The following is a 7,936-nucleotide window of genomic DNA, read 5'->3' as shown; positions in this document are numbered from 1 at the left end:
TCTGTGGGGACCCTGATGTAAGGGAGGCTCTCTGGGGACCCTGATTTAAGGAGGAGGCTCTCTGGACCTTGATGTAAGGGAGGGGGGGCTCTCTGGAGACCCTGATGTAAGGGGGGGCTCTCTGGGGACCCTGATATAAGTGGAGGCTCTCTGGAGACCCTGATGTAAGGGGGGCTCTCTGGGGACCCTGATGTAAGGGGGAGGCTCTCTGGGGACCCTGATGTAAGGGAGGCTCTCTGGGGACCCTGATTTAAGGAGGAGGCTCTCTGAAGACCCTGATGCAAGGGGAGGCTCTCTGGGGACCTTGATGTAAGGGGGGGGGCTCTCTGGAGACCCTGATGTAAGCGGGGGCTCTCTGGGGACCCTGATGTAATGGGGGGGCTCTCTGGGGACCCTGATGTAAGTGGGGGCTCTCTGGGGACCCTGATGCAGAGGGAAAGCTCTCTGGGGACCCTGATGTAAGGGGGGCTCTCTGAGGATATATACACACACACACATATATTATATACATGTGTATGCCCACCCAAGTGTATGACTTTCTTTACTACGCTGCTATGGGCTCTGTTGCTTTTTTTTGTTTATAGCGGAAAACATAAAAAACGCAGAGGTGATCAAATACCACCAAAAGAAAGCATGGGGGGAGGCTCTGTGGGGACCCTGATGTAAGGGAGGCTCTCTGGGGACCCTGATTTAAGGAGGAGGCTCTCTGGACATTGATGTAAGGGGGGGGGCTCTCTGGAGACCCTGATGTAAGGGGGGGCTCTCTGGGGACCCTGATCTAAGTGGAGGCTCTCTGGAGACCCTGATGTAAGGGGGGGCTCTCTGTGTACCCTGATGTAAGGGGGAGGCTCTCTGGGGACCCTGATGTAAGGGAGGCTCTCTGGGGACCCTGATTTAAGGAGGAGGCTCTCTGAAGACCCTGATGCAAGGGGAGGCTCTCTGGGGACCTTGATGTAAGGGGGGGGGGCTCTCTGGAGACCCTGATGTAAGCGGGGGCTCTCTGGGGACCCTGATGTAATGGGGGGGCTCTCTGGGGACCCTGATGTAAGTGGGGGCTCTCTGGGGACCGCGTTTCGTCATGAACAGACGTCATCTGTTCAGTCATGAACAGATGACGTCTGTTCATGACGAAACGCGTCGGGACTTCATTGCAGCCTGAAATTTTATTGAAAAGCGCTTTTATTCTTTGTACACGTGAGTTTGATAATTTTTTTATTAAAATTATTTTAACGGAAAAACGGAGTTACACTATTGTGGTCCCTGCTTCCTTTTTCTATATATGCTCAACTACTTATGTGGATCCATATGGGTGGAGACATTCTGTAAAGGAAATAGCCACACTTGAAATCCCTCCAGAAAAGGGCAACACCGAAAGAGTTTATGTACATCTACAAGCGTATATGATCCTCCAAATATAATTTTGAGTAGGATCCATTAAATCTGGTAAGCCTCCATTTCGTTTGGTGGAGGGCTCACGTGGTGATTGCATGGTCGCTTCCTGGAGAAGGTGTAGGATTATTTACACTTCATCGTGTCATACACAGAAACTTTGGAGAACCTTTTCTTTTCACTTGTTTTTATATTTCTTCATTTTTATTTTTTCATTTTTTGGATAATTTGTTTTGGACATTTGTTTTTTGTATGTTCATTGCATACAGTAAAAGGTGTATGGTGTGCTTATTAAGCCTCATGCACACGAGACGCAGTTAAACGCGCATTCAGATGCAGTTGGACAGTTTTTTCAACTGCACCTGAACTCATTCAATGTTATCCTATGTGTCCATGCACACAGTCTCGTTTTTTTCCGTTTATATGCAGTTGCGTTTAATCTCGTTTTTCCAGAAGCAAAAAAATGCGTTCAGAAACAAAAATTTCTGCGTTTCAGACGCAAAACGCGGCAAAACGCGGTAAAACGCGGCAAAACGCCGCTACCGCGTTTAGCCGCGTTTGCGTTTATATGCGTTTTTAAAGGTGACCTTTTTTTTTACATTAAAAATCTCAAAAATGATTGCAAATGATAAAAAACCATTAGAAAAATATTTTAAACAATTGCAATTGCAAGTGGACAATCCACAACTTGTGGCAAGTGACGTGGCAAGTGGACAATCCACAACTTGTGGCAAGTGACATGGCAGGTGGCAAGTGATGTGGCAAGTGGACAATCCACAACTTGTGGCAAGTGACGTGGCAGGTGAAGTGGCAAGTGACGTGGAAAGTGGACAATAGACAACTTGTGGCAGGTGCCGTGGCAAGTGACACGGCAAATGCAAGTGTACAACTGCTCTCTATGCTGCTGCTGCTCACTCTGATCAAAATAGCAGAAATAGTTAAAAAAAATGCTTTGAGAGCTTGGGGAGGGTCTACATGATGTTATCTTTATAAACGCGTCTAAACGCAAACGCGTCTAAACGCGTCTAAACGCGACATGCAAACGCGGCAAAACGCGCGTTTCTAAACGCGCGTTTCAGCTTTTTTTTAACAGAGGTTTCATCTGCGTCTCGTGTGCATGAGGCCTTAGGCCTCATGCACACGAGACGCAGATGAAACCTCTGTCAAAAAAAAGCTGAAACGCGCGTTTAGAAACGCGCGTTTTGCCGCGTTTGCATGTCGCGTTTAGACGCGTTTAGACGCGTTTAGACGCGTTTGCGTTTAGACGCGTTTATAAAGATAACATCATGTAGACCCTCCCCAAGCTCTCAAAGCATTTTTTTTAACTATTTCTGCTATTTTGATCAGAGTGAGCAGCAGCAGCATAGAGAGCAGTTGTACACTTGCATTTGCCGTGTCACTTGCCACGGCACCTGCCACAAGTTGTGGATTGTCCACTTGCCACGTCACTTGCCACAAGTTGGGGATTGTCCACTTGCCACATCACCTGCCACGTCACCTGCCACAAATTGTGGATTGTCCACTTGCCACGTCACTTGCCACATCACCTGCCACGAGATGTGGATTGTCCACTTTCCACGTCATCTGCCATGCCACCTGCCACAAGCTGTGGATTGTCCACTTGCCACGTCACCAGCCACATCACCTGCCACAAGTTGTGGATTGTCTACTTGCCGCGTCACTTGCCACATCACCTGCCACGTCACTTGCCACATCACCTGCCACAAGTTGTGGATTGTTCACTTGCCACGTCACCTGCCACGTCACCTGCCACAAGTTGTGGATTGTCCACTTGCCACGTCACTTGCCACGTCACCTGCCACGTCACTTGCCACGTCACCTGCCACAAGTTTTGGATTGTCCACTTGCCATGTCACTTGCCACGTCAGCTGCCACGTCACTTGCCACGAGATGTGGATTGTCCACTTTCCACGTCATCTGCCATGCCACCTGCCACAAGCTGTGGATTGTCCACTTGACACGTCACCAGCCACATCACCTGCCACAAGTTGTGGATTGTCCACTTGCCACGTGACTTGCCACATCACCTGCCACGTCACTTGCCACATCACCTGCCACAAGTTGTGGATTGTCTACTTGCCGCGTCACTTGCCACTTCACCTGTCACGTCACTTGCCACGTCACCTGCCACAAGTTGTGGATTGTTCACTTGCCACGTCACCTGCCACATCACCTGCCACAAGTTGTGGATTGTCCACTTGCCACGTCACTTGCCACAAGCTGTGGATTGTCCACTTGCCACATCACTTGCCACGTCACCTGCCACGTCACTTGCCACGTCACCTGCCACAAGTTTTGGATTGTCCACTTGCCACGTCAGCTGCCACGTCACTTGCCACATCACCTGCCACGTCACCTGCCACAAGTTGTGGATTGTCCACTTGCCACATCACCTGCCACGTCACTTGCCACAAGATGTGGATTGTCCACTTGTCACATCACCTGCCACATCACTTGCCACATAACCTGCCACAAGTTGTGGATTGTCCACTTGCCACGTCACTTGCCACAAGATGTGGATTGTCCACTTTCCACGTCACCTGCCATGCCATCTGCCACAAGTTGTGGATTGTCCACTTACCACGTCACCAGCCACATCACCTGCCACAAGTTGTGGATTGTCCACTTGCCACACCACTTTCCACGTCACCTGCCACGTCACCTGACACAAGATGTGGATTGTCCACTTGCCACGTCACCAGCCACATCACCTGCCACAAGTTGTGGATCGTCCACTTGCCACGTCCCTTGCCACGTCCCCTGCCACGTCACCTGCCACAAGTGGATTGTCCACTTGCCACGTCACTTGCCACGTCACCTGCCACAAGTTATGGATTGTCCACTTGCCACGTCACATGCCAGTCACCTGCCACAAGTTGTTGATTTTCCACTTGCCACGTCACCTGCCAAGTCACTTGCCGCGTCACCTGCCAGGTCACTTGCCACGTCACCTGCCACAAGTTGTCTATTGTCCACTTTCCACGTCACTTGCCACTTCACCTGCCACGTCACTTGCCACAAGTTGTGGATTGTCCACTTGCCACATCACTTGCCACCTGCCATGTCACTTGCCACAAGTTGTGGATTGTCCACTTGCCACGTCACTTGCCACAAGTTGTGGATTGTCCACTTGCAATTGCAATTGTTTAAAATATTTTTCTAATGGTTTTTCATCATTTGCAATCATTTTTGAGATTTTTAATGTAAAAAAAAAGGTCACCTTTAAAAACGCATATAAACGCAAACGCGGCTAAACGCGGTTGCCGCGTTCAGCCGCGTTTAGCCGCGTTTAGCCCCGTTTTGCGTCTGAAACGCAGAAATTTTTGTCTCTGAACGCATTTTTTTGCTTCTGGAAAAACGTGATTAAACGCAACTGCATATAAACGCAAAAAAACGAGACTGTGTGCATGGACACATAGGATAACATTGAATGAGTTCAGGTGCAGTTGAAAAAACTGTCCAACTGCATCTGAACGCGCGTTTAACTGCGTCTCGTGTGCATGAGGCCTAAGTTTACACTGTTTAATATATGCACTGGTTATATTAGTTACATTATAACTTTGTAAAACAAACAAGCGCTACACTTTCTTCACAAAATTTATTATGTCACATTTCTACACCTGGATGTTGTGTTAGCTGCTGTTTGTATATTGTTTACACATTTGAATAGCGCAGTGTTTTTGTCCTCTCAAAAAAAAGCATTATTAGAGATCTGTTCAGCCTTGAAGTACCCAGCTGCGAGTGGCTACTCTCTGGGTGGAATTAGAGACTTTGCTAGACCTGCAGTTCAAGGTGCCTGAGTTCTTCACCCATGCCCTCTGTTCCCATGAGAGACTGTGTTATTGGATGTTACTACTGCAAAATCAAACCTTTTAAAGAGGACTTCATCTGTGTCAGTGTTCAAGTGGTTGGGTATCAACCCTGGGAACTCCTAGACTTGGAAGAGCCGGCCAAGAGGAGGTAACTGGTAAGCCCAATAAGTCAAGGGCGCCCTGCAAGGGTTATGGCCGCTACATTAAATAAAACAATTATAATATATAGCTCACTGCTCTCAAATCAGAATAAGAGACCAATAGCCAGCATAACATTTAGCGGTGTATGGTCTCCAGTAGTCGCCATTGGAGGAGTGGACCAGAGAGATAACAGCCTGCTTTGTGTACACGGCGGTATATGGCCCTTAGTGGCCGCACTTGGAGCTGAGAGGCTGGGGGAAATAAGGGGCGCACCCCGGATCACTTGTGAGCACAAACATCGGTCATTTGCACTATTTTGAAGTGGATTGCACTATAAGCTGTTTCAACTCACTATTGATGTTTATTTTTGGGACTGCTTGAATTGCACTATTAATTTATGTGAAGTTCATATTAGATTTCTGAATCAATGTGTTTACACGGACACTTTCTTTAAAAATATTGATTACCTCATCAGCATATTGCACTTTATTGGTATTAAAGAGGGATTCCACCTACAAAAAAATGATTAAAAGCCAGCAGCTATAAATACTACAGCTGTTGACTTTTAATAAATGGACACTCACCTGTCCCGGGGTCCAGCGATGTCGGCAGCCGAGGCCAATCAATCGCTCGGCTCTCGGCTGCTGCCTCCGCCATTCTCGGTGAGGGAATCAGGAAGTGAAGCGTTGCGTCTTCACTTCCCGGTTCCCTACTGCGCATGTGCGAGTCGCGCAGCACAATGGGAATGGTCCGCGCTGTCTCTGGGACCCGTGTGTGTCCCAGCAGACAGTGCGATGGGACAGGAAACAGCATAGACTCCCGTGGGAGTCTATGCCCGGAAGTGGGTGCAAATACCTGTCTTAGACAGGTATCTGCACCCCCCTGAAAGGTGTCAAATGTGACACCGGAGGGGGGGGAGGGTTCCAATGAGCGGAAGTTCCACTTTTGGGTGGAACCCCACTTTAATTTGCACAAATATATGATATATGTGTATATTTATTTAAAGGGGTTGTAAAGGTTTGTTTTTTTCCTAAATAGGTTACTTTAAGCTAGTGCATTGTTGGTTCGCTTACCTTTTCCTTCGATTCCCCTTCTAAATGTTTTTTTTCTTTGTTTTCTTTGTCTGAATTTCTGACTTCCTGTTCCTCCTCAGTAAGCTGTTCAGTAAGCTGTTCTGGCTGACTAAACACCGCTCGGATGATGGTGTGAAGTTTACAGAGGAGAAACAGGAAGTGAGAAATTCAGACAAAGAAAAAAAAACATTTAGAAGGCAAATCGAAGGAAAAGGTAAGTGAACCAACAATGCACTAGCTTAAAGGAACCTATTTAGAAAATAAAAAAACAAAGCTTTACAACCCCTTTAAAGAGGAAGTAAATCCTGATGGGTTTACTTCCTCTTTCATTCCCTGCAAAGGCAAAGCATAATGGACTACTATGCATCGCATACTACCCCATTATGTGTCACTTACCTGACACAGGAGCCAGCGAAGTCACTGCTGTCCCCTGTAGTCCGGCGCATCCATCTTCTCGGTGGGGTCTCGCTGCTCCGCCGCTGTCATTCGGCGAAGCCGCGATGACGTCACTCCCACGCATGCGCACGGGAGCCGACACGCGCGGCATCTTCGTCGTTGACGATGCCGTGCTCAGTGCGCCTGCGCGCCGCTGTCTACAGCGCATGCCTGTCTTTCGGCAAATATCTCCGTAGGTTTAGAAGATATTTCTTGGACCTACAGGTAATCCTTAATCTAGGCTTACCTGTAGGTCAAAGTGTGTTGTAAGGGTTTACAACCACTTTAATAATCGTATTCTTAGAATTATTAGAAGTGAGGTAGCTCCACATATTATTGTTTTTTAATAACCTTAACTGTGTAGAGATCACTTGTTTATGTTGGCAGCTTCCTGACAATTTGTTGCACTGACTTTCTTATGAAATAGTACTTTGGTTCTGCGCGTTAGTACTTCTATTTTTAATTATTCCTTTATATTGGCTTTTGGAATTTACAAATGCAGCAATTTAGAAATCAGAAAAAAAAGGTTTAGCACTGGGAAACACTTTTTGAAAGATAAAAAGTGCATTTTATATACAACTATATATAGATCAGACCAAAATTAGGGACAAATGAGGAAGATCAGGCATGAGGGACAGAGGGCCATTGCTCCAAATCAGGGACAGTCCCTTGAAATCGTAGACAGTTGGGAGCTATGTATACTGACACCCACCATGGGTGTCCCCGGGGACTCAGGAGGGACGGGTGGCCCTGGGATGCATAGTGGGGGAGGGGGGGTTCCACTTTCCACAACACAGCTGACAGTCAGCTTAGAGAACGTAAACAATCTGCCATTGTGCACATGCCGGCCCTGGTTGGATTAAGGGGTTAGGATTTTCTTTTAGCAAAAGTGTAGCTATCCTTTACACATGTTCTTTCCTGTATAGGTGGAGTGTGGTGGGCGGAGCTGACCACTGGCTTCTTATAGAGCTGCTGCCTTCTCCACAAGAAAAGTAGAAGCCATATAAATCATAATGAGTAGTAAAGTGCAAATTTGGGAAGCACTGGCCCTTTAAATTGTATCAG

This window comes from Lithobates pipiens, unplaced genomic scaffold, assembly GCF_037356315.1.
Source record: "Lithobates pipiens isolate NorthernLeopardFrog02 unplaced genomic scaffold, aLitPip1_a1.2 Scaffold_23, whole genome shotgun sequence".
Taxonomy (NCBI): domain Eukaryota; kingdom Metazoa; phylum Chordata; class Amphibia; order Anura; family Ranidae; genus Lithobates; species Lithobates pipiens.
The sequence above is the reverse complement of the archived record's forward strand: the minus strand, read 5'-3'. Positions refer to the sequence as shown.